Below are 27,136 nucleotides of genomic sequence, written 5' to 3'. Positions count from 1 at the left end.
GTCGGCGCGTACCTACGGGGGCTGGGGGGGGGGTCGGCGCGTACCTACGGGGGCTGGGGGGGGTCGGCGCGTACCTACGGGGGCTGGGGGGGGGTCGGCGCGTACCTACGGGGGCTGGGGGGGGGTCGGCGCGTACCTACGGGGGCTGTGGGGGGGGTCGGCGCGTACCGGGCCACCTACTCTGGTCGATTCGCGCCGTACTTCGCTTTTACGGCACTTTTTGGGTGCCGTGAAAATATTGCCGTCCGGACTGCTGTCGGTTCGAATCGTAATTCCTGGTTCGTGAAACGCTGCCTGAAAGCGTCCCGACGTCACGTCGCAGCATTCCCGGATCACATTCGTATGTATATTTTCGTCGGTCGGTGTTTTTTACGATTCGTACGGAAATGGTGTTTCCGTGCGAATCGTAATTCCATGTTTGTAAAGTTTTACAACCGGGTACGAGTCGGACGGGGAATTCGCTCCGACCGACGGTTCGTACGCGGTTTTTAACGGATCGTAATCGGCACCTATATGTATGCATTGTGGATAAGTCATCTACCTTTTACAAGGTAAACCATAATCATCTTTCGTTCAAGCTTCGAGACATGAGTGCAGATGCCAGCTTGCTGCTTCTGATAATTGCATTATGGTCCAAGTCCTGGATGCAAATCAAGTTAGGGGAATGGTTGCACGTCAAAATTTTGAATTAAGAATGGGCTCAAGCAAGGCTGTTTTAACTTTTCTTCTGGTTTTACTGTATATCTCAGTCATAGGCAACTACATAGAAAAATCAATCTGAATTTCATTCACCAAAATTAGGCCACTGCCCAGTCAGCCACCTAACAGATGCAGATGACCCTGTGATCTTCTCAGAAATTTGAAATGGATTACAGTCCCAACTTGTTGCTCTTCATTAATATAGCAAATTGAATGGCATTTCAGGAAACATTAACAAAACAAAAATCATATCCTTTAGGAACAATTCCTGAAATTCACCTGCAAATTGGGAGATAACAAATAGGAGTTAATAAAATCATATGTTTACCTGGGGTGGGTGGAGTTCACGGAGTTCCTCTACACGGAGTTCCGCTCGCAGGCTGCACTGCTCGGCATTTGTACTAATGGGAGCTGCGTAGCCCAGACTCGCTACTGCTAGGCCCTCTTCTAAGTTCTCTAGATATGCCCGTGAACTGTAAACCATAAAAGCCAGTTCAAAAGTGATATTGCACCAAATACCTCACTTTCACGAAGTGAAAATGCACTTGTTTACAATTCTATCCAGTCGAATTTTAACACAGTATCTGATCCGACAACGTACTGCCTGCCCCTTCTTTTTTGATTCAGAATAGAAATACTGCAGTAATAAAGAAACTCAGCCATAACCGGGCCGCGCCCGCAGTGCTAGGCACGTACCTGTTTCAGCCTCTGTCGGCCCTTCTTCCTGTCTTGCCCTTGGTGATCCCTCAGCTCCCTGGCAGGCACCCTACAAGGGATTTTGTCTGCCGTTCACCTTGAACTCTGCTTCCAAGTTCTAGCAGCCTCCCTGCCCCCGCTCTAATGCGATTCTCTGAAACGTTCAGTGGGAATGGATGGTATAAATATAACCCAGAACTGCTAAAACCTGCACATGCTGACATCCGTTAAAGGTAAAACATCAACAAAGGACAATAAAGGTAAATGCTTAGCCCTGCTACTGGGGTGCACGTGCAAGTGTGTGTGTGCAATGTGTGTGAAAGTTGCAGAGATGCGTGCAAGCAGCATGTGTGTGCCAACCTGCTGAAATGTGTGTGAACTGCTGATGTGTGTGCGAGCTGTGTAGTGTGCACATGTGTGTGTGCAAGGTGCCAATGTGCTTGAAATCTGGAGAGGTGCGTGGAGTTCACGCATGAGTGTGCCAAGCTGCTGAGATGTATGCAAGAAGCAGGTGTGTGTGCAAACTGCAGGTGCATGTGTAAATCATAGAGAATCCACCCATGTAAGATAGGTGAAAGGCCTGAGATGACATGTGTTTCCTACAATGGTGGGAAGCACATAGTGTTTTTTAAATACCCCTCACACACCAAAAGGGCCCTTGGTGTCATGCTTCATCATAGGGGTCTTCGCGTCCCTCTAACGGAACGTGGCGTGCTACTAACCAGCGCATACGCGGGAGCACTGATGTGATCGCTATGTGTGGTGTGTGAGGGTGGTGAGAGGTAGGATCAGAAGTGAATGGTAAGTGAGTGTTAAAAAATACCTGGCATGTGGGGCTAAAAGGAATTTTAATATACCTCCGTGCTGGTATTGTTAAAATAGGTGTGGTGGAGGTTTCAGGTAATTAATGTACATAACTTCCTATGTGCGTCAACATGTTTCAAAGCATAAAGCTTCTTCTTCAGGACGGGTGCACAGATCCCTACCCTACTCACATGCGACAGTGTAATACTGCCCAAACACAAATACTATTATGTGTAGAATAAAGCCTAATGGGCCTACTATGGTACTTGGCCTGGAACAAGGTGATAACTTCAAATTCAATCTGTAAAAAGAACACATAAGTACAAAAGGAATTCAAGGCGGCACTCAAGAATGGAGATCGTGACCTGAAAAACGTGACTCACATAGTGTCAAGACAAAATTATCAGCCTATCTGTGTCAGTGCAGTGCCCTGTAAAGAGAAAGACAAACACTGGACACAACAACACATAACATAAAGCACACACTCTATTTTGGTCAAATGGTCGCTGTGGTACTTCCATAGAGATGGTATAAACAAGTAAAGTGGGATAAAAGACGGTAGAATGCATACTTGCTAAAAAGAAGCCAATGGCATCATGAGCCTGTGAAGGAAACAAAGGGGAACCTGTGCTCAATGGCACTCTGAAAGGATAAATACCAAAGATCAGTGCTGTTGGAGATGCTCACTAGATTTTGGTCACCGTTATCCTGCTGACAAAGTGGCTATGCCGTACTTACAAGCGTAGTGGTTCTACCTGCTACAAACGTCCCTTCCGTGGCTCCGTGGTAAATGAGGAGTCGGGAAGGTGCAGTATATATACTCTCTTTAATTGCCTCATAGTTCCCACCAATCCTGGAAGCTTATGTGCAAAACTGCCAGTGCCGTCATAGAGCCTCGGTTCTGGTGTGCTGAAAAACCAGAACTGGGACCCGCCTGGAGAGAGGTTGCATAGTAATGCACACAGCGGCTGCACTAAGCGCGTGCAGCTGCTTGAATGCACATGCGTATAGCGGTGTTGGAATGAGGCAAAAAAACTAGACCGCTAACCGCTGGAAGGTTACTGTGGTTGCGCAGTGTTCAGGTCCAAATAAAAAAAGACAACACCCAGGGAGTCCTCTAAACATGTGGACTAGAGGTCATGCAACTCACACTAAAAATGATTAACGGGGGGATCATATAATGATCATCACACCGACCACTCAATCTGGCTAGATACTCGTGGCCGAGGGGAACACAAATTCAAGGAGTGAGTGTTATACTGATACCTCGGTCATGCTTTGTCACCCATAGCATGTCTGATTATAACTAGAGGTCATGTTGCCAGTGTTCATTTACCCACTGTAGTGTTGTGAACCAGAGGCCATGCTAACGGCGTTCATAGCTGGATGCCGAATCTGTTCATTCACTTACAGTAGAAATGATTAACAGGGGATCATATAATGATAATCATCACACCGACTACTCAGTCTGGATAGATACTTGTGGCCGAGGGGTATGAGGTGGAACATAAACCCAAGGAGTGGGTGTTATACTGATATCTCGGTCATGCTTTGTCACCCATAGCGTGTCTGATTATTACAAAGTTAGGTGAGCTGATTCCAAGGGATACTATCATTTAGTCCAGTGATATCTGCACCCAGGCAAAACAACCAACGTTGTTCCTTCTCCAACAAGCCAGTCTCTGATGGTAACTGTTCTATGATCGTCCACTGCAGGTCATTTACTGTGTGGGTTTCAGACAGGTAGTGAGAAGCCATTTTAGTGGTGCTCTTTTTACATTGAACATTATTTTTGTGTTCTCCGATCCAGATTTTGCCTGGTCGAGACGTCATGCCAATGTATTCAAGCGCGCAGGGGCACGTAATCATGTACACGATGTTGCGGCTGTTACAATTGGTGAACTTTCTTTGCTCCCATTCACTGCCATTTCTGAATTTCACCCATCCACTCTTTTTCGTCACGTGGCATATGCTCCAATTGCCACAGGGGTGGTGGCCCTGGACTGGTTGTAGTGTGGGATTGTTCGTGTGTATGGCTGAGCCTGTGCACGGTCATGTGTGGACCAACATGTCCTTGAGGTTCCTGCCTCTTTTGTGTGCGAACCAAGGTTTCTCAAAGTGTAGGTCACCACAGACAAGGGTTCTCCAATGTGTGTTCACAATCTTTGAAATCATGTTTGAATGGGTGTTATAAGTTGTCACACAAATGGATCTGGCGTCCGGATCTTTGTGAACTTTGTCTTCTAAAAGGGCTTCCCTGTTATTATTGCGTGCCCTTCTCATTGCCCTGTCTATGATGGGTGCCGGGTAATTTCGATGAGAGAGTTTTGTTTTCAGGTCTGAGGCTTGTCTTTTGTAGTCAGTGAGACTGGTGCAGTTTCTCCTGAGGCGATGAAACTGCCCATAAGGGAGATTGTCGGGTAGGTGGCGCGGATGGAAGCTGTCCTACTGTAACAATAAACCATCCTCAGGGTAAATATTGAGATCTAAGAAAACCAGTTGGTCACGTGATGCAGTGCTAGTGAATTTAAGGTAGGGATTTTGTAAGTTGAGCCATTCCATGAAGTGCCCAACCGATTGGATGTCACCCTCCCAGATGACCACCACGTCATCAATGTAACGCCTCCAGGTCTAAATGTTATGCCTGAAAGGGTTATCCTGATGGAGAATTTTGCTGTTATCCAGATGATGGACAAAGAGACCAGCCAGGCTGGGAGCAAAAGTGCTCCCCATGCTGGTCCCATGCTGCTGTAAGTAGAGAGTGGTCTTATAGAGAAAGAAGTTCTTCGTAAGTGCCAAGGAAATGCATTCCATTACTAGGCTCTTTGGTGTTTGGTACTCCCATGGATTGGAGAAAAGGACCTCCTCAATGATGTTGAGTGTCTCGTCATGGGGCAAACTGGTGTACAGGCTCTCCACATCAAGGCCCAGGAGTATCTGTCTCTCAGGGTCCAAGGTCAGATTGCGTAGTAGTTGTAGTACCGCTTTCGTATCCCTTAAGTAGGTGTCAGTCATCTGAACTAGGGGGCACAAGAAGGCATCTGCAAATTTGGACAGAGGTTCCAAAATAGAGCCTATGCCTGAGACTATAGGTCTGCCCGGTGGGTGTTCCAGGTCCTTGTGTATCTTGGGAATGGTGTAGAAATACGGTGTCCGGGGTGATATCTGGATCAGAAAATCGGCTTCCTTCTTCGATACCCAGTTGTGTGCTAGAGCTTCTTCCACCATTCCCGTGATCCTGACCCGTAAGGATTTTGTGATGTCATCCTGTAGGATGGTGTAGTTCCTCCTGTCTCCCAAAAGTCTCCTACACTCCTTGTCGTAGGCTGATGTTGTCTGTATCACTAGTGCCCCTCCCTTGTCGGCGGGTTTTATAGTGATGTCTTTGTTGTTTGATAGTTGTTGTATGGCTTCTTTTTCCATTTTTGTGGTATTGTGAAAGGTTGTGTGGTTCCCTGTAGTCAGCTTTCCCAGGTCCGCCCTCACTGCTTTTTCAAAGGCCAAGAGTTCGACCGGTAGGGTAGAATCCAGTGAGGTAAATGTTGATTTCAGTCTGAGGCCTGTGTCTGCCGATGCAGAGGTGGGGGTCTCTTTATCTTTGAAAAAAGCTTGTAGCTTCAATTTCCTGATGAATTCTTGCATCTCAATGTGGACCTTAAATGCGTCCACTCTGTTGGTGGGTACAAATCCCAGGCCTTTTTCCAGGTTTCTCTTCTTGGTCTCCGTTAATTTATGTGCTGTTATATTCACCCCTTGCTGCCCCTCTTGCTGGTGGACGCTTGGTTGCTGAGTGAGCCCGTCATGCTCCTCGTCGAGACACGCGGGTCTTCTGTGTCTCCCATTGTCCAGTGTACGTTGTTGCCTCTTCTGTTCCTGCCCCGTCGGGGTCCCTGGCGTGATCCTCAAAAAGGCGGCGGCCTATGGAAGCTGTAATCATAATCTGGTGCCCATTGTTGAAAAGGTGGCCCCATCGGTGTAGGACCGTATTGGTACTGTTGAAAAGCAAGGGGGCCTTGGTAGCCTCCCCATCCTCTCTGCCTTGGCTTGTATGGTCTTTGGTACTGTGGGCCTCCTCTCTGGTTCTTGAAGGAATTCCTCCTGCCTAGAACTGTTGTCTGAAGCGTCGCTATCCTGGTCCCTATTGTAGACTTTTGATACGTAGTCAGCCCTCGTGTAAGGGTAGGCCCTCTCATGGGTGAAACGTTCTTTGTTCTTTTTTAGTTTGGTGAAGTTTGCTTTGCTTTAGTGTGACCTCAAATTCTGTCATTTGCTGATTATGTTCCTCCAAACGTTTTTTTAGGATGGCGTGGGATTGGTATATCTTCAGTTGCACCTCTAATTTCTGGATGTCAATTTTCAGTTCTTGGGTAATTCTCGTGGCTGTTTTTATGATCAAGACTAACCAATCTCTGGTGCAGTGCCACGAGATGAGTGACCAATGGTTTCTAAATACTTTATCATTTTGAAAAATGAAAGGTTCATTGCGGACAATCAAGCCCTGTGGTGCCGCATTAGCCCTCAGGTACTCTGGCATAAACAGGCCATGTAGTGCAGTTTTGATCTGTGTTCTTCTTAGATTCGCTAGCTCATCCCAATCCGCACTACTTGGTCCCGGGTCAGTGTTGCTTAGTCCATCAAATGGATTGATCGCTGCCAGGATCCTGTAGATTTCATCTTCCCCAAACGTGAGGCCAGTTCCATCGGCCATGCTTTCTATGCCGATAAAGTGTAATGAGGTCAATGTAGAGTGTGTGAGTGTGTGCTACGTGTTGGTGTGTGTGTTTTATTCAAGAAAAGGGGGACATGGGAGTGGGAGCATTAGAGGGAGGTCCATGAGACCTACTGTTAAGAAATAGCATGAGCAACAGTTAATGTCTTTGGACTTAATTTCCATGAAACCCAAAATATCTCCTTCTGTCAGTTCTGGCAGGAAATAAGGAAAGTAAAAAGAAGCTAGGGGAAGGGCAGATGGTGAAGTTAATGCAACACCTTTCCGGCCAGGCTGCTGCATCTTTCACTGATGCTCCAACAAACCACCCTGGGCAGAATGCAAACAATGCATGTGCATTTCAGGAGCTGCAAAGTAGAGCACTTTGACCATTCCCCAGGTGTGGCACAGGGGAAATATTGGGAAGTAGTGTTTGCTGTCCCAACAGAGAATCTGTGTCAACCATTATGTGGTCTAGTAGATTCAATTCAGATCATGAATGAAGATTTAGTTCAGGTAGAAATGCAGACTAAGCAGGATGGTGTGATACCTCTATGTATCAGGCAAAAGCTCTGGGTTCACCCTCAGTGGTTCGCACAGAAGCTCCAGGTACGCATGTAACAGTTGAGCAACTTAATGGGTTTGCACCAGCAGATGCAGAAGGGTTTCAACACATCTGAACTCATTCAGAGAGGTATTTAAAGAGTATACCATGCCCTCGAGGCTAATCTGGATGATGTTTTTGAAAGGACCAAGGTGCTTGAGAGAAATGTGGAAAGGCTGGCTCAAAAAGTCAAGAGGAACTTAAACAATTAAAAGACTCTCAAGTCACAGAATTAAACTTTGCATGAGGACTTGGAACGCCTGGAGAATCACTCCAGTATCAACAATCTGAAGGTTCCTAATGTACCCGAGACGTCAAAGGGGGGTGACCAGGAAGAGTTTGTGATCAAGTTCCTTATGGGAGAATCCTGAAAGGCAATCCAGAGGTGGATCTGTAGAGAGAGATACAAAGGGTTCATAGGGACCTCTTCAATCAATCAGCAGGGTGCAGCAAATCATGAAAAATGTTGACTATTTTCCTCTTGTACAGGACAAAGGAGTTGATCCTGAGTTTAGCCTTGAGGCAAGAGAAACTGGATGGTGAGGGTTTTACATACACTAACAGATCGGACATATGTCGGATTAGAGAGCAGAGGCAGCTGGGCCCGAAGATGGGGTAAATAAAGAAGGTAGGAGCTAGGATTCAGCTGAGGTTTCAGGCCATGCTCAAAGTCATGTGGGATAATTAAATGTAAGATGCAAGAAGGTATGCAGTTCCTAACATGGATTAGGGCAGACAGGAGGGCTTGGTGGTCATAAATCCTCACAGATTACAGGGGGAACATTCTAGTTCCAAGTAGCAGAACCCAAAGATCACTCGCACTGGATCGCCGGTAGACTTTAGGAAGCATTAACACATCAGCTCACTACCTTTCGGACCCCGGCAGTGAGTGGGTAGGTCTGCCGATATACTTGCCATTGAGCAAGTGTGAGTATTCCTCTTAGCTTAAGGCAGTTGCCATGCTTTTTCCTCCCTTACCTCATGGCTCCCAGCTGACACCACAGTTGCCACGTCTTTCCTTCCTCGTCTCCAGCATTTTCGGTGTGCTTTTGTTAAATTGTGTGTGTCCTAAAACCTTGTCTCTCTGTGACTCCGCCCAGGAAACTAGGTAATCCCAAGTGTCAGGTCTGCTGAGAGTCGATGATAAGGATTACCAACCCTAAAAGGGTGAGTTTTTGCTTTCTGCTACCATGATGGGTGTTCCATCATACCCACTTAAGAGCCAGTTACACACAGTGTCCTGCACTCACGTGACTCTCACTTTGGTTTTATTATTTTTAAAGTTCACACTTCCGTGTGGTTTTGGCACGTCATATTCCAAGGGGACATGTGTGTTCTGAATTGTATTGGACTGCTTTAATCTATTCTGTGTCTAATACATGTTGTTTTTGTTTCATTAGGTTGGTCATCCAATTACAGGTACCACACTATAGGTTTTAGGTTGGTTAATCAGGGACACATCACCAGACAGCCACCCACTGTGGAAATAGCTTTGATCTTTTATACTGGTTCTGACAAATTGCCACTAGATTTGATGACTATTAGGCGAGAAACATGTTGACCACTTGACAGTGCCCCAATCCTGAAACATTATTTCAGAAGTGTACCACCCTACTTTTAAGCAGGTTGGAAGCCCTGCTGATTAAAATTGTTCTCTCTGGAACTTCCAGTTCCTGTTTTAACAATCACTTGGTTCATCCACTTGCACTCCTTCCATCTACACACATACGTCACTCACCCCCACGTCACCATACGGCAATTTGGAATAAAAGATCTCCGCCAAAGAGCCCCTCATGGGGAGCCTGTCAGGTATTAAAGAGCCGACCTGATGAGGTGCACGCCCTATGATGAAGCATCACATCCAGCCAGGTGTGTGAGGGCCCTATGTCCAACTGAAGGAATTCTCTGTTCCCCCTGTAGTCCATGAGGACTTATGACCACCAAGCTCTCCTGTCCCCTAATCTATGATAGGAACTGCATTACTTCTTGCATCTATCATTATTGGGGCATTGATGCCAGTCCCTCCTTTTTGAGTTATAATTAAATATAAGACATCAAGTGCATTGAGGAGGAGGATGGCCTCATTAGGAAATAGCAGAGTTCATCTCAGGGTTAATGTGGCACCATTTTGCTACCAAGCCTTCTTTTCCCTTTTCCCCTCCTTCCCTTTTGATGTTTTTTTTTTGTGCTGTCCCCTTTTCTTCCTTATTTTATTTTGCTTATAACTATCAATGTGTAAGTGTCAGTATGGCATAGTAGTTCTTATATAATTAGATTTCCTCCTATGGTGGAGCCTGATTTGGCATTAAGGAATGCTGCTATCTGCAGTGGGGGGGGGGGTTTCCTGTGGTGAGTTAACTGGGAGAGGTCTTAGAGTGGGTTAAAAAATGAGAAAGGCAAAAAAAGGTTGATAAGTGAAAATTGTCCCCATTGCCATATTGCTTATGATGGGTGTTCAGGAGTCCTTGTTTTTTGTAATGCTAGCCACAATACTTATATTAGTATAAAAGGCTATCATATAGGGCGTGAACGTATGGTGATTTGGATAGTATGGGTATAGGTCAGGGGGCATTAATCGTTAATGGGCTCTGGTGTAGAGGAAAACAGGGAACAACTTGTCAATATTGGAAAGTCTGTCAGGCTCATTTTACAGCCTTGCAGAAAAGGCACCTTTTGGCAGAAGAGTGTCAATATCTTTTTAGTGGTCAATCATGGATTCATCAGGTTGTGTTCTCAGATCGAACCATTGCAGTTTAGGGTCCAGCTCTCATTATCAGGGAAAATGCTGATGTAAATATTGCAGGCTTTAAAACAGACTGCCCCGGCAGGTATATTATTCGAGTATGACTTTTGGCCAGTCTCGGTTTACATGTGGGAGATATTATGGCCCAAATTGTGACAATGTTTTTCCCTTACATGATCTAGGGGTTTCACTCCCCTCCCATAGTGATGGGAGGCAATTTCAATGTATTTCAGGATGTAGTGTTGGATATATCATTGCAGAGACAGGTGGCAGAGCACCATCAAAGTGAGGAACTCCCTGAGAAATGTGATGTTACTTTTCAATTTATGTCATGTGATGCAGAAAAGGGCTGGGTTCAAGAGAGGGTACCCTTTTTATAGTTATAAATGCTAAAGTTCTATCAGGATTGATTACTTTTTAAGAGCTAAGTCCCTGATCACCAATGTTAAAGAGGTTAGGCACATCCCAGTTCATTGTTTCAATCATGCTGCTGTTCAGTTATGGATCAGGTTTTCCAATGTGCAGATTAGCGCCAGATGGAGTATGGACAGGGATGTGCTGTTGGACTTGGATCTAACAAGCTTTAAAAGAGGAAAGCAGGATTTATTTCAGCATTAACTTAGGCTCAGCTCCTGCCTGTGAGAATAGTGGGGGATTCATAGAAGGCAGTGGCCCATGGGTTCTAATGTAAGCAAGGCTTTATCAGGTCAAGAAAATTACGAGTGGGGTTTTGAATGGCCCCCTGATAGCTCTACTTTTTAAACCATTTAAAAACCCAAAACACTCATACAGACCCATCTCTTTATTACGTTTTGTTTATAAGGTCTTTGCTGGCATTTTAGCGAGGAGGGTTTCCTTTCTTTATCGGCAAGTAGTGCACTGAGACCTGAAGGGTTTTGTGTCAGGTAGGCAGCTGCATGATTTGACACAGCGATTGATATCTGCAATTGATCTGGTAGCAGTGAATCTAGATCCCTTAACCATTGTTTCCATTGATGCCGCAAAAGCGCTTGATAGGGTGCGTTGGGCCTATTTGAGGGATGGGCTGAAGGCATTCAGACTCCCCACTGGGTTTGTCAGTATTGCTAAGGCTCTTTACAGCACTGTCAACTCAGATCCTGGTTAATGGGGGCTTGACCAGGAAAGGTAACATCTTGAGTGAAAGCATCAGGTTTGCCCGTTATCCCCTTATCTTTTTGACACCTATACAGAGCCGCTGGCGCAGGCTGTCAGGCAGGATTCAGGAATTGTGCCTTCTGAATCACAAAATCATAACATTAAGTTGGGTGTCTATGCAGACAATATTATTCTGTATCCAAGAGATCCACAGAAAACAGTGGGATTCATGGAGGCCATAACTGAAGTGTTTGGGGTCTTTTCTGACTATTCTATAAATGAGAAGACGGAGGTGATGGTGGGGAATTTAGCCAGTGGTGACAAGACTATTAGGTATGTAGGTATATAGGCACTTAAGTTTTATTTAAGCTGAATCAGGTGACAGAGTATAATCTGAGGAGAGTGAGGAAGAAATTGAGGTACTATTATCTAGGTGGGGCATTTCCCTTCGACCTTTTATGGCATGGCAATTCTTGTGAAGATGATGATCCTCCCTAAACTGACCTCTTTATTTGACAATATTCAAATGCCCCAGACTTTGGGGGTCATTACGATGGCGGACGGAAAAGCCCTTCGACCGCCGTGCTTGCGGAAAAAAAGGCTGCATGTTCTGCAGCAAAAACGGCAGTCACATTACGATGCAATGAATGTAAAATCTGACCGAGGTGGTCCGATTCCACAAAAATCCATCCGCCATGTCCGTAAAACCAGAAAATCGACCGCAGTGGACAGAAATGCTGCAGAAAGCACTAAAAAGGCTGATTCTCACGCAGAATGACCGCCATTGAAATTATGATAAGATGGCGGAGCAGGCGGAACAATCATTGTTTTACGACTACTGCTGTCGTGTGAAAAGATGAATAGCAGAGCAGGCGGAATGATCATTGCGTTCCAACTGCTGCATTCGGACGGAAAGAAGAATGGCAGTCGAATGCAACGACACAACAAGGCCTCCAAGTGTGCGTGTTTTTTCCGCTGCCCTCAAACACATTTGACACACCCATATGATACACCCCCATGATATTGAAAACCAAACAAATCCCAGGTCAACATGGAGAATGCACCTGGCAGGAATATCTCATTTTGACACACCCACATAGCTGAGCATAAAACCAACCCCTTCTCTGACCATCATCCTTTGCACATCTCCAGCAGTGAAGGGCCAAACACCGCAGCTGAAAGGAGAGGCAAATATCACACATCACAACCACCCACAGCAACACTACCAACACACACCTCACAATTCTCCACCACCAGCTTCCCACCTGCACTTGTCACTTATTTGCACATCACACACCATGGCACAGAATAGAATGCCCAAATTCACAGACAATGAGTTGTCAGTGATGGTAGACGAGATAATTAGAGCAGAACCACATTTGTTTGGAAGCATGATCCAACAGACACCCCTAGTCAGAAAAAATCTAATGTGGGAAAGGATAGTCAACAAAGCCAATGCAGTAGGGTCCACCGTGAGCACACTACGTGATGTCAAGAAGAGGTGGCATTACCTAAAGACCAGGGTGAAATACAGTGCCAACAGGAACCATGAGGCGGCTCAGAGGACTGGCTGTGGCCCTCCCATTCCACCACTAACATTCACTGAATGGGAGGAGAAGGTGCTTGCCATACTGCATCCAGACAGTCTCACAGGAATAGATGGGGGAGTGGAGGCTGGTAAGTGCCAACAAATGTATCCCATCACACTACCAATCACACTGCCATGTACTGTCTTACACAACTATAAAGCTTCATTTTCTAGACCTAAAAGCACTTATGTACAACACACTCTTCCCAACACATGCCTCACATAGCTATAATTTCCTTCCTCAGATTCACTTCAAATGTAGGAAGCAATATTTCAATTGGGGTATGTGTACAGGCAGCCAGCACCCACCAGGCACCCTTGACTCACAGCTAAGCAGGGTGGAACACTTATCCCACCCAAGAGCCATGTGTAACCTATTCCCTTCCTCTGCTCCACTTCACAGGGAGGTAGCCTTCTCAACAGGGAGGGGTGTGTGTGTGTACAGAGAGCCAGCACTATAACTCCCACCAGGCACCCTTGACTCATAGCTGAGCAGGATGGAACACTCCCCCCCAGAAACATGTAGCAGCCATTTTATTGCTCTCCTTGACCTTACAGGTAGGTAGCCTTCTCGTGCTCACTTGCATCACCCCTGAGCAGGATGGAATACTTACCCCACCCTGAACTATGTGGCAGCCATCTCCCTCCATGGTGCCATCTAACAGGTAGGTAGTCAGTGCATGCTTTGTCATCCTTTTTAAAATGCATGGAGACATATGACCACCACATACCTCACCTGTTAGCCAACTCTGCACAGATCAAAATGTCACATCCAGTGTGCACAAAGCTAAGCACATGTAAATGTCACAGCAAATACACTTTAAATAACAAAGTCACATGAGACATTAAATCAGGACCCAATCATGCAAAGCACACAATGCAATTTGTGACTCACATTGTTTTATAGCATGAAGGCTCATATGAACACAGCACATGCATGGTCAATCTGTCAAAAAAAGGAAAAACAAATGATTTAAAACCAATATTAACTTATGAAATCATGAAGAATTGGCATAGCTGAAACAGATTCTCAGAAAAGTCTACAATATCCAAGCATAAAATAAAGTGGATGTGCACAAAGTTGGTAGATGATGACATGTCCTTGTAAAAACACTATCTATACATGTCAAATGGTTGTTATTTACATGTCACAATAATAATAAGTAATGTATGTACCTCTACATCATGTCATGATGCTGATAATCCTCTATCAATACCAAGTAATTGCAATGTAAAATGTTTGCAAAAAATCAGTGAAGAATGGACCACTTGTCCTGTGTAGCCAGGGTCTTTTTCGTCTTGGTTCTGTCATAAAAAACCCTCATAACTGTACACAGGTGGAAATGGCGGTATGTACTGAGTCACCGCTTGAGTGTACCTGTACAGCATCATCATAGGGTCTTTTATTTGTATGTATGCTGACATCCGCCAGGAGGAAGACCAACCGGTACCGCGAACAGAGCCAGAGCCAGAACAAACAAATGGCTTGACGGAACCGAAATAAGTTCCGTATGTGCCGTTGGGTACCTAGAGGAAGTTCATAACACGCATTTACAAGGTACAGATACTACGGATCGGACTTCTCACTCAACTAGTGGATAACTTCCACTATATAAGGAGCTACAACGCGTCTCCTTCATTAAATTCGGTCCTGACGAAAGCCTTTAGACTACCACAGAAGGCTGAAACATGTTGACCCTCGACATTTGAAAGTACGGTAGACCAGGAACTCGGTCTTTATCCGCACTCCAACTTTTAATTTCTCTTATCAATATTCTTCAAATAAAGATTCATCAGAAAAAAAGATTTTGAGAATTTTAACCCCACTACACCTGAGCACCATCACACCCTCTTTTTACTTCGATTTTCATGCCTGGACGCTACTGTAAAACCAGTTGGTCTTCCTCCTGGCGGAGGTCAGCATACATACAAACAAAAGACCCTATGATGATGCTGTACTAGTACACTCAAGCGGTGACTCAGTACATACCGCCATTTCCACCTGTGTACAGTTATGAGGGTTTTTTATGACAGAACCAAGACGAAAAAGACCCTGGCTACACAGGAGAAGTGGTCCATTCTTCATTGATTTTTTGCATTAATAATTGGAAGCCGAATGGATCACAGCTTCTCCTTCCCCCCCATTGATTATATTTTAATGTAAAATGTTTGGCGTATCAACTGAAACATCCAAAACTGTGTCACCAAGGTTGTGGAGTGTACTTACCTGACAATCTAATCTCGGTTCAACAGGAGATTCACAAGGAATAGCTGGTGAAAACACCACCAACCAGCAGAGCCAGTCTCCCCCCCCGAATGTGAACTCCCTGATGCTGATTCTCTACGTTTCTCGGATAAGGGGCAACAACTTGGCCCCTCAGGACTGCCAGCGTGCACTGGGTCTCAGGGCCTCATTGTCCCCACCACCACCACAACTATCAAGAAATAGCAACAACCACTACGCTCATCCATGCTACAATGAACTGTGCTGCAGCCACCGCGACCATCACCACTACTGCCTGCAACACTGTCCCTGGCTCAGTGGTTACCATCACCACCACACAAGCCGAGGATGCCGGGGACAGTGAGTGGGTGCATCACCAGCCAATGCCACAGGTCCTTGTCAGCAGGGCAGGTGGGATGGCAATTGGGGGACAATCAAATGAGGACACTGAGACAGAAGCCCAGGCCACCGTTGCAAGAGTCCTTGGTGCATATCAACAGAACCAGGGACAGATGGGCCAGGTTGTAGAAGTACTGCGTGAGCTCTGCCTGCTGCAGAGGTCCAGGGACACACGAATGGGACAACTTGTCGATCGCATGGGCCAGCTTGAGGGTGTTCTGAGGGACATACATGCTGCTCAAATGATGGCTCAACCCCTCTCCAGTGGCCAGCCTGCAGAAACTCCCACCACCTCATCTGTGGCCACAGAGATGGGTGAGCTTCAAGACAATGACTCTTCAGACACCTCTGAGCCTGCAGCAGAGCCCCCCCTGCCAAAAGCAAGAGGGGACATTCGAGAAATACCACAGGAGGATCATGTGGCAAAGCACCAACCAAATCCAAGTCATTGAGCCAGCCATGATGGCACATGTGTTGCACTGAAAATTGACTTTGTTGATTATCCAATCACACTTTGCCATGTTGATGGCAGTAGTTTGTTGGACTGTTTAATTCCATTATTGTGGGGACTACTCTATGTGTCTCTTTTACCATCACCGACAACTCACTATGCACAAATTACCTTTAATTCACTTTACATTTAACACAATCTAATAGAAAATAAACACTATTTACACACCTATGGTTTTGTGTCAGTTTCATGTTTATCAGAATATGTACGATGTCAACTCAGATTCCATTGTACCACAAGTTCTGATTGTGAGGAGACATTGATGGGGCAGAGGAACCTAGAAAGACATAAGAGGATGACAGTGACTTGTCATATGATTGCATTACAGCAACAACACACCACTAGTCAACACCATACAAGATTCATCACACATAACAATTGCCTACACCATCAACATAGACATGAGGTAAGTGGAAGTCAATACACTGTGCCACACACATCAGCCCTCAGCAGTGAGCCAACACCAGCCAGCATCCAAACACATCAGCTATGCTTCACCACTAACTGCAAAGCCAACAGACATTGTCATAGATGCTCAATAGTAACTTACACTCAAGGGAGTAGTTGGCGATGAGCTGTTAATGCAGGTCAACACTTTCCTCTTCTCCACTATCATCGTCACTGGGCATGTGTGGATTTGCAGCGAAGGGCATCTGCTGCTCCTCATCATCCAGAATCAGGGGTATCTGTTTGCGCAAGGCCAGGTTGTTGAACATGAAGCATGCAACTATGATCTGACACACCTTCTGGTGAAAGTAAAGTAGTGCATCACCACTCTTGTCCAGACACCAAAATCTATCCTTCAGAAGTACAAAAGCACACTCCACTACACAACGTGTTCTCCTATGGGCATCTTTGAAGCGGACTTCCCCCAGGGGTCCTTGAATTCCTTAGTGGTCTCAACAACGAAGGTCGGTTGGGATACGCAGAGTCACCTAGTTGTGAGAAATACAGACCAAGTTTGTTATAGAAATAATTGAGGAGAACAGCATGTCACACATACAGCACACTACTTGACACAGCTTACTCAACATCAAGCCATGCACACTCCGGATGCATATTTTCCATCAATTGTGGGATGATGTTGTTACGCAGTATGTAGTAGTCATGTGCAGAACCCGGAAATATGGCACATACATGGGAGATAATCATATATGCTTGGCATACCACTTGCATATTAATTGAATGGTAATGCCTCCTGTTACAGTAGATGTGCTCACGTGCCCTTGGTGGAACTAGGCCAACATGTGTGCAGTCAATGGCTCCAACAACATTAGGTATGTGACCAAGGTCACAAAATTCCCCCTTCACATCTGCCAATTCATGTCTCCTTAGAAAGTAGATGTAGCTGTTCTTGTAGGTCAACAATGCGGACAGGACATCACGCAACACCATGCTGAGCATAGGTTGAGACATCCCACCTGCGATGGCCACCATGTACTGAAACAAACCAGTGGCAAAGAAATGCAGGGCGGCCATCACCTTTACTGTTGGTGTCAAAGCTGTTGGATATGTTCTGTGTGGTCTCAAATGGGGCTCCAACTGAGCACATAGCTCTTGAAGGGTAAGGCGATTCAGATGGAATTTCTTTATGATGCCATCATCCTCCATTTTCTACAGCTCTGGGAAAGGCCGATACACAGGTGGACGTCTCCTACGTATTGTGGCAGGGGACACATGTAAATATGAGTCAGAGAGGAGATGTGGCAAACATCTTACGTAATGACTAACACAACCCCAACATTGACAGGATTGTAAAAACAGCTTAATGCACAAGTCACATGCACAGACACTGTGATCTCCTGTAGTTATTCATGTAGCCAGGATGTACATACTAACTACTGTCAAATCTGAAACAGACTATGTGAAGGGTATATGACACACTCCTACATCTTGTGACACCATCCCTGTGTGTAGCTGACACAGCACATGTGGCAAACAGCATCAATGATGAGTAGTACGTAGCTGCTGTCACTGCACAACCTTCTTGCTTTAGTCACACTAAGCACAACATCATTACAAAATGAGCACAGTGAGTGTAAGCTGGACAAGTATCAATATAAATACAGCACTGTATACAGTGATATATGCACATTATGTGGTCAGTCCATCATGACTGTGGGATAAGTTGGCATTTCACACATTGGCATGTTCACAAAAATGATAAGCAATTCAACATGAAATTTGTATACATGCCCACATGGATGAAATTTGACATGTGAGTAAGTACACACCAATGCATTTAATCAAATGAACTGACATGACATGTGTGAGCATACTTGAGTTAAATGTCACACTCTCAATTCACTTTACAACCAAGTGAAATAATTTTGTTTAAATATATAGTGATCAGTGATGCAATTTGCAAAGCGATAATGCTATTACACAATGTGTTTACAGGTGCTGTAGGCGTGCTCCGCCATTGCAGTTACAGGCATTGACCACAGTTGAAAGAAGCAGGATTGCGGTAGAGACCACCTGGCCCCCGCGGTGTGACACCACCTATGTGAATGTCATTGCAGCCAATGGGAACCGCCATCGCAGTAGTGCAATACATTTTTGAAACTCGCGATAGGTGTGCTCTGCCATTGCGGTCACAGGGATTGGCCATAATTGAAAGATAATTGATTGCGGTAGAGACCACCTGGCCCCCGCTATGTGACACCGCCTCTGCGATTGTCATTGCAGCCAATGAGAGCCGCCATTGCGGTAGTGCAATACATTTTTAAAACAAGCGGTAGCCGTGCTCCGCCATTGCGGTCACAGGCATTGGCCACAATTGAAAGATGCAGGATTGCGGTAGATACCACCTGGCCCCTGCGGGTGACACCACCTATGCAAATGTCATTGCAGCCAATGGGAACCACCATCGCAGTAGAGCAATAAAATGTTTTAACTCGCTGTAGGCGTGCTCCTCTACTGCGGTAACAGGCGTAGGCCACAATTGAAAGATGCAGGATTGCGGTAGAGACCACCTGGCCACCGCAGTGTGACACCGCCTATGCGAATGTTATTGCAGCCAATGGGAACCGTCATTGCGGTAGTGCAATACATTTTTAAAACTCGTGGTAGGCGTGCCCAGTCACTGTGGTCATAGGCATTGGCCACAATTGAAAGATGCAGGATTGCAGTAGAGACCACCTGGCCCCTGCTGTGTGACACTGCTTATGCGAATGTCATTGCAGCCAACAGGAAATGCCATCGCGGTAGTGCAATACATTTTTTAAACTCATGGTAGGCGTGCTTAGCCACTGCGGTCACAGGCATTGGCCACAATTGAAATATGCAAACCAGGCAGACCAATTGCATCAGCAGAGTACCACTGAAACAACCCTAGGGGCCTATAAATGCTGTGAGATAGCCACACCTGTCACTTGCACACCACCAACTGCTGCTGTACCTCTACTCTGGACCCAGTCATGGCTCATACAGAGAACATCAGGGCCCATCCCTTCACCACAGAGGAGCTGGAGAACGAGGTCCTTGGCCAGTACGGGCAGCTAAATGATGATCCAGAGGTACTGGTAAGTGTATGAGTAAAAGTTTGAGAGTGCTTAGAATGCTCACATGATGTTCCTGTACACTAGTATGTGCCTGTGAGTGCAAGCCAATGTTTATGCTTTCAGATTTTGCCAACAGCATGGTCCATACATGACCTAGCACGTTTTGCACTTGAGTATGTGGGTAGGATAGCAACATAGACACTGGTGCAGGTCTGTTGAAGCCAAAGATCACACGTGCTGTTCTGCGACTGGGAAATGCAAATGTGTGAGACACTGCCTAGCATGATGACTTCACTTCAATGGAGTGTATAGCCTTATTCCCACAGATCCCTGACTGCATGCAATGATGTAAAGGACATACTGTGGCTTAGCAGTTATACAGTTACACTGCTGATTTGAGAAACTGGGGAAAAACCACAGGAGTATAACCCATAAACCTAGTTGAGATCTGGGTAGGTACAGTACAAATATACAACAATATCTTAACCAGATTCATTGAAAATAAATATACTTGTATGTGCAAGACATTATAGTAGAGGAACAAAGGCGAGAGACTTCAAATCATTCATTGAATGTGCTCTTTGGCATCATATATTTAGAAGACTGGATTATACACAACAGTTGTAACAGCACTGTTTAGCATGGATGCAGAGGCACACAGTGCAGGGCGCAAGGTGAAACGTACTATACAATATATACAGGATTGTTCGTTCACATAATAGTTATTTTGAGCAGTGGCGTAACGAAACTTGAGGGGGCCCCCCTGCAAAGCACATCGAGGGGGCCCCCCCTCCGGAAGCTCGGCCCACAACCTACCACTTTGCCCTACCACCCAGAAATCTAGGCAAGGAGGCAGGAGCTAAAGGACAGAGCCAAGAAGACAGGGGATGGAGATGTCTTGAATGTGTTGTATTGTTATATTTACAGAGGGCCTACTACCCGTATGTGGAACACTGAAGCGCTTGCGTACATACATGAGTAGCAAGCTACAATATGTATAGGGTGTGTGGTTCGAAGGGTGTTGTATTTGTTTTGATGCTATGTTGGAAGTGTTCTGATTCCATGTGGTGCATGAGGACCACTGACTGGGGTGCATGCAGCTTATTGTGCAATAGGATGTAGCGCTTAGCAATGGCTTACGAGGCGAGAGATATGCACACTATTTTGTTTTTCATCTCTCTGCAGGTCCCTTTATGGTATTTATTATGTTCAAATCCCACCTTGGTGATTACTGCACAGAGTCGTCCAATCTGAAAATACTGTGCCTACTGTTTAAAGTTAATGGTCCTGAGTAGGCATAGATTAAAGAGTGCACAATGAGTGATGCAACAGTGTGAGAGTAGGGTAAGAGGAGCAACTGCAGGGAGAGTGAGGTGACCATGTGTAAGTGCAGAGATGGACGAAAGAATGCCTCGTTAGTGATGGGCTTATTTGAGTGAGATTTAGGGGTGGGCGGAATTTGCGGAATTGCGTCACGCAAATCTCCGCGAATCGGTAAAAAATCTCCGCGAACACGCAGAAATTTCGCGAACACGCGGAATTGCTTGTTTGCGATGCTTTTTTCCTGTTCACAATTGCTGTTTGCGTGCTCGGGGAGAAATATCTCGTGAACACGCATTTTGAGATCGCGAACAAGCAAAAATTTCGCGAAATCGCGGAAAGCAGACTTTTTAGCAATTTCGCGTTCTCCGCGGAACTCGAAATTACGCAAATTCCTCAAATTCCGCGAGCGGAACGGAATTTACCGCCCAGGCCTAGTGAGATTGCAGATTGAGCAGTGAGGGGGGGACAGGTGAGTGAAGTGTGGCATGAGTGCAGGGTGAGTAGTGTGCTCGTGTGACTGCAGGGTGAGGTACTGCGTGAACAGCGCAAGTCACAAGTGCACTGTGAGGGCAGAGTGATGACTGAGAGCAGGGTGAGAGGGTGAATGGTGTTACTGCATGGTGATCAGTGTGAGTGCATTGTGATTGCTGTGAGTGCATGTTGAGCGTAAAACTGAAGGGCGAGAACGAGGAGTGAGATGTCTGAATGCAGGGTGCATTCCCAGACATTTGAAGTAACTCAGCATGTGATTGACGGAGTCGTAGGGTTTCAGGTATTGTTATTCTGGCATTAATAGCGATAGAGGGCGTAGGTAATAATGTGCTGACCGTGCAACAAACTTCCAGTCTTATGATTAGGCTTGCCAGCTCATTATTTTGATGCCCCTACAGGACAAAAATAAGCATCACCTAAAGCCGTATTTTCAGCACTTATCTGTGCGTACTTCGAACAGCAAATATAAATAGAAAACACTTTTAATTGTGTTCTAGGGCTGCCTGAATGATCCATGACTGATAATTAAAGGAAACAAAGACAGAAAAGTCACATTACAAATGAATACATACATTTTTATTTATAACTATTTAGTGTCAAGACGAGGTCTTTCAGTGTCTTTAAACAACACATGGCTGGCATTTTTCTTTTGGCAACCCTACTTTATATTCCTTTGCATGAAATGCATTCTCACATTACAGCAGTAAATGTAAATTTCAAATGTAAGGAATAGGCAGAGTGGGGCCCAGCGGGTACTGGAACCAGAAAAAAAAACTACGCCTAGGTAACCAGTTTACAAAGGTATTTAAATATGCAAATGGTCTCTGGCCTGGAGGCAGTTGCCTTCAACCCCCTTGCTTTTGGGCCTGGTACCTTTACACTAATCAACAGCCTTTGATACTGTCTATCATCAGACACTACTACTGTGACTTGAGAAGCTGGACCTATAAATAAATGATCACCTCCCACCTCAGCGACAGATAAAGCTTTGTATCTAAATCAATATTTAGCTCAGCTGCTCACATCCTGCTCTGCAACATCCCACAAGCGACACTCGTTTCACCAGTCTTGTTCAACCTCTACCTCACCTGATCAGATCAATCCACCTCACTTACTACAACTATGCAGATGACATGTAGATTATTCTAAAACTAGGAGGCCCTACAAGCGTCAATAGTCAGATGTTCTTTCTTTAAGGCACTTTACAGTTCCATAGAGACCTTCAAGGGGAAGGCACACAGCAGCGGGGAAGGCACACAGTAGCTACAAGTGAAATTCCAATGATACAGAAAAGGACACTACTGTTGAAAATAGCACCTCAACTCATCGCATCTGCTAATTACAAAAAGACAACTGGTGGAGCTACATTCTCAGTACAGGTGGAAAACACTCTGCCTCCTTGCCAGCAAAGATACGAAATCTACAAGTCCACCTTAATTTCAGGAAGGAAGTAAAAACCGGTTTCTTCCAAAGAGGAAAACCACAATAAATGGGTCCCCTGACTTCAAAACTAATTAACAGAAGAGAACACTTCAGTCAAGCATTCCGGAAGTCACAAAAACACCACCATCAGATTGCACGAGGGGTGGCTGCACACCGCGCAGGGTACATGAGAATAGTGCTCAGGCAGCACTGGAGTCAATACAATTTGATTCTATCACTGCTGAGTGTAATGATTGCAGGCTGGATGCTAATTATACCCTCTCAGTGGTGCCAAAATGTCACAGGACCATAGCCATTGCACTGCCAGTCGCAGGCTGAATGGCAAGTAAACGGATTGCACATGGTGATAAATCACTTGTAGTCCAGCTAAGTATTATCATAACAGATCGGAACTGCAATCGGACACTGGCTGGAAACCACCACCAATCCACCGGAACCAAACCACTCAATGCCAAAGAGGACATGTACCTAATGCATGAAGAGATCTGCCATATGTGGCTGCCATCTTCGAAGACTTTAAGATATTCCTTCCAACCAGAATCTTCCCCCTCCCCCGTCATCACTGACTCATAGGACATGAATATAATGCAAACCAGCCAGGCAGATCTTTCTTTGTTGTCTTTTCTTTCTCTTAACTAGACATACATGATTAGGAGTGCCGAAGATTTAATTGATGTGCTCAACAGAGGAGGTTGAATGAAAAATGTTTGTAATCACCATATTCTATACATTGGACTTCTAGAGTATATTGTAGCTGTCAGCTATTTATAACCACAGTCCTGTGCCTCACTTACCCTTTCTCTCATCACTCTGCAAAGAGCTGTGACCTAAGACACGATAACAGCATTATTCTGGTCACACATAACCAACAAACATGCTGCCTACATAGGCTCACAGAAAGCACATCCTTCCAGCCAAGCACTCCCCTATGGTGTAGTGTGCTACCCATCCGACAATGCAATATGGCATACTGCAGAAGGGCATGAAGCGCCATATAAATGCATCTTTGATACAATGCAATACAACACACTGTCTATCCATGTGGCACAAAGTCCTTGCACCATTTATTTATATGCCTCAAGCTACATCTTATCTGTCCTTGTTTTTCTCACTCTCCATTTGCCACACTGCGGTAGGGATCCCTGTACAGCAGAAAGCAAAACTGTGGCGCTTCTGGTGGCGGTGAGCTAGCAAACACGCCCCCAGTCAGATGTTAGCATGCTGATATTTTAATCTTAATTGGCTTTGTGTAGTTTTTGCTGCATATTTACAGTGTTGTGTAATCGTTTTTATAATAAAAATTGATGGTGGGGACGGCCGCACACCTCACATCCGAAGAAATCCTGGCCCATATCATGCTGTGGATGCTGCCATTTTGTCCCACTATGCATTGTTAGGCTAGGGACGTGGAGGGCGAGATAGAAAACGGCAGCGACACCCTGGACGAGCATGGCCACGGGCCACCACCACCCACGCACCACTACTGCTTTGGACAGACTTACCTGAGGCCTGGCCTGCAGCTTCAGAGCAGGTAGGCGCGAGAGGCAGCAGAAGAGGTCAAGGCTTGCCAGGCTGGGGGCCCGGGACTAGTAATAATTAAATTATGCCCGGCGGCCGCAGCCGCTGCACGGTGAAAGACGGTCCTTCTCAAGACAGTCTCTGGCGTGGCTGGGTCCTGGGATTCCTCTCACTTCACTGGTCACACGCACGCCCTCTATGCCGCAGCCCCACCCTGAAGACTGCGCAGAGCGGAGAAAACTGCACGCCGGGCACCCAACCCAACATTTAATTAAATGAAGAGCCCAGCCCAGAGGCTCGGCTGCCAGCTGAGGGGGCGAGGCCCGGGTCTGCGCACCAATGCATAGCTGCCAAGGTTTCAGATTGCTTATGTGTGACATTTTCATAATTTCACTGTAATTATGAGTGACATTCAGCGACTATGAGTGACACTTTCTCACAAGCAAAAATCAAGTAATGAAGATGATGAAAATATATACATATCAGAAATTGGATTCATTTGAGCAATCAGAAACCCTAAAAAGGTCTTAATAAAGTTGCAACGCACCAGAAATGGAAGGGCACTAACCAACATGAAACATAGAGAGCTCTGGCCCCAGGCAGGCTACTTAGTAGTAAGTCTCATCTTCCATGCTCACAACAATACCAGTGTGCACATTAGTGCTATTAAAAACATTAACTAAAAGTACAGAGAAACGTCACGAAGAATGGGGCAGCTCTGCAAACAGCACTTGACTGTAACAGTTCATAACCTTCCGAATGACGTAACATTCCAGATGTAAAGCAAAATAAAAAACAGATAACGTTCATTTTCTACTAATTCTTCTATGTAGTATGGTGGCTGTGATTAAAAAAAATACATTTCGTGCAGGGAAAGGTAAAGGCTTCAATATGTAAAAGAATGTATTTCGTACTGATTATTTAAATTGTCTTTCATTTTAAAGTGTGTGCTCCCGTTATGTTATATGCAGTCAAATATACTCTGCCTTTACCTCACAACCGGACACTGCCCACACCAATGCCAACCAGACATGGGGGCTCATGTTAAAAGTTTAAGCAGCAATTTGTTAGACGAGATGGCCTTACACTGTTGGCCTGCTGTCTTTTAACACACAGTAAACGTGACACGATAATGCTCATTCACCTTCTTAAGTCAAGATTGGTTATTTTGGGGGTTATGTAGCACCCCAATCCTTCTTGCACCTATGTCTTCCAGTGAACTAATTAGATGAAGACGTCAACAATAATCTGTAGTCTAGGAGCAATGCTTTTAATCTCAAAGTGAGGTGGTCACACTAGTTTCAAACCTAAACCTTGTAAGAACTGAAAGCACAAACACGGTCATGCATATCGACCAGCAATGGCGAAATTAAAGTTCGACATTGCCTTCTGCGTGGGTTCTAGTCCCAGCCTTTCAAGGGAAGGCCACATTGGTCGACATTAGCTTTTCAGAAGTGCAGTCACTGCTGGAGCACCAAGTGGCGGGCGGCTTGTGCTGCGCTGCTTCCCTGAATGGTCATAAAGTGCTTCGTGGACTTGAAAGCAGAAAAGCCTTTCCAGCTGGTACACCCTATACACCTCTGTTCTTACCCTTGCTCCCTCAGGTCTGAACATGACTCACTGCTCACTCGGCCAGTACCGTATGGCACTCTTCAAGAGATTGCTTTAGACTTTAGAGAAGATGTTAAGCGCAGAGCTTCTGGGACTGTCACAGTGAAGTAGTGAGTACCAGGACTCCAGCCAATACTGCCATGACGCTAATTTGCCCGCCCTTTCCTTTGAATCGAGTGCACATATAATGAATCTGTTGACTGGGTGTGAGTGTTTGATTGGTTCTGATGCTCCGTCCATCACCACCCCCTTTTGTACCGCTTTGTTCGCCATAAGTTGGCAGGGTATGCTCAGACGTGAGTCCCTTGCTCACTTTGCCACTGGATTCAAGCAAGCCTGGCTGAAGACGGCTGAAATGCCAGAAACCGGTCCTAGGAAGCTTGTTTCCGTTCCAGGGAAGGCATGGCTTGGCAGTTCGGGCTGGACTGTTCCCATGAGGCACAGGGTCAGACTGATTTGCATATGGCCATGTCTGAACTGGGGTGGCAGAGTGGGCTAAAGAACGGTGATGGATCAAACCCAGATCTGTTGACTGGGTGTGAGTGTTTGATTGGTTCTGATGCTCCGTCCATCACCACCCCCTTTTGTACCGCTTTGTTCGCCATAAGTTGGCAGGGTATGCTCAGACGTGAGTCCCTTGCTCACTTTGCCACTGGATTCAAGCAAGCCTGGCTGAAGACGGCTGAAATGCCAGAAACCGGTCCTAGGAAGCTTGTTTCCGGTCCAGGGAAGGCATGGCTTGGCAGTTCGGGCTGGACTGTTCCCATGAGGCACAGGGTCAGACTGATTTGCATATGGCCATGTCTGAACTGGGGTGGCAGAGTGGGCTAAAGAACGGTGATGGATCAAACCCAGATCTGTTGACTGGGTGTGAGTGTTTGATTGGTTCTGATGCTCCGTCCATCACCACCCCCTTTTGTACCGCTTTGTTCGCCATAAGTTGGCAGGGTATGCTCAGACGTGAGTCCCTTGCTCACTTTGCCACTGGATTCAAGCAAGCCTGGCTGAAGACGGCTGAAATGCCAGAAACCGGTCCTAGGAAGCTTGTTTCTGGTCCAGGGAAGGCATGGCTTGGCAGTTCGGGCTGGACTGTTCCCATGAGGCACAGGGTCAGACTGATTTCCATATGGCCATGTCTGAACTGGGGTGGCAGA

The sequence above is a fragment of the Triturus cristatus genome, chromosome 4_2 (genome assembly GCF_964204655.1).
Source record: "Triturus cristatus chromosome 4_2, aTriCri1.1, whole genome shotgun sequence".
NCBI classification, from domain to species: Eukaryota; Metazoa; Chordata; class Amphibia; order Caudata; family Salamandridae; genus Triturus; species Triturus cristatus.
This window is presented reverse-complemented; position numbering follows the sequence as displayed.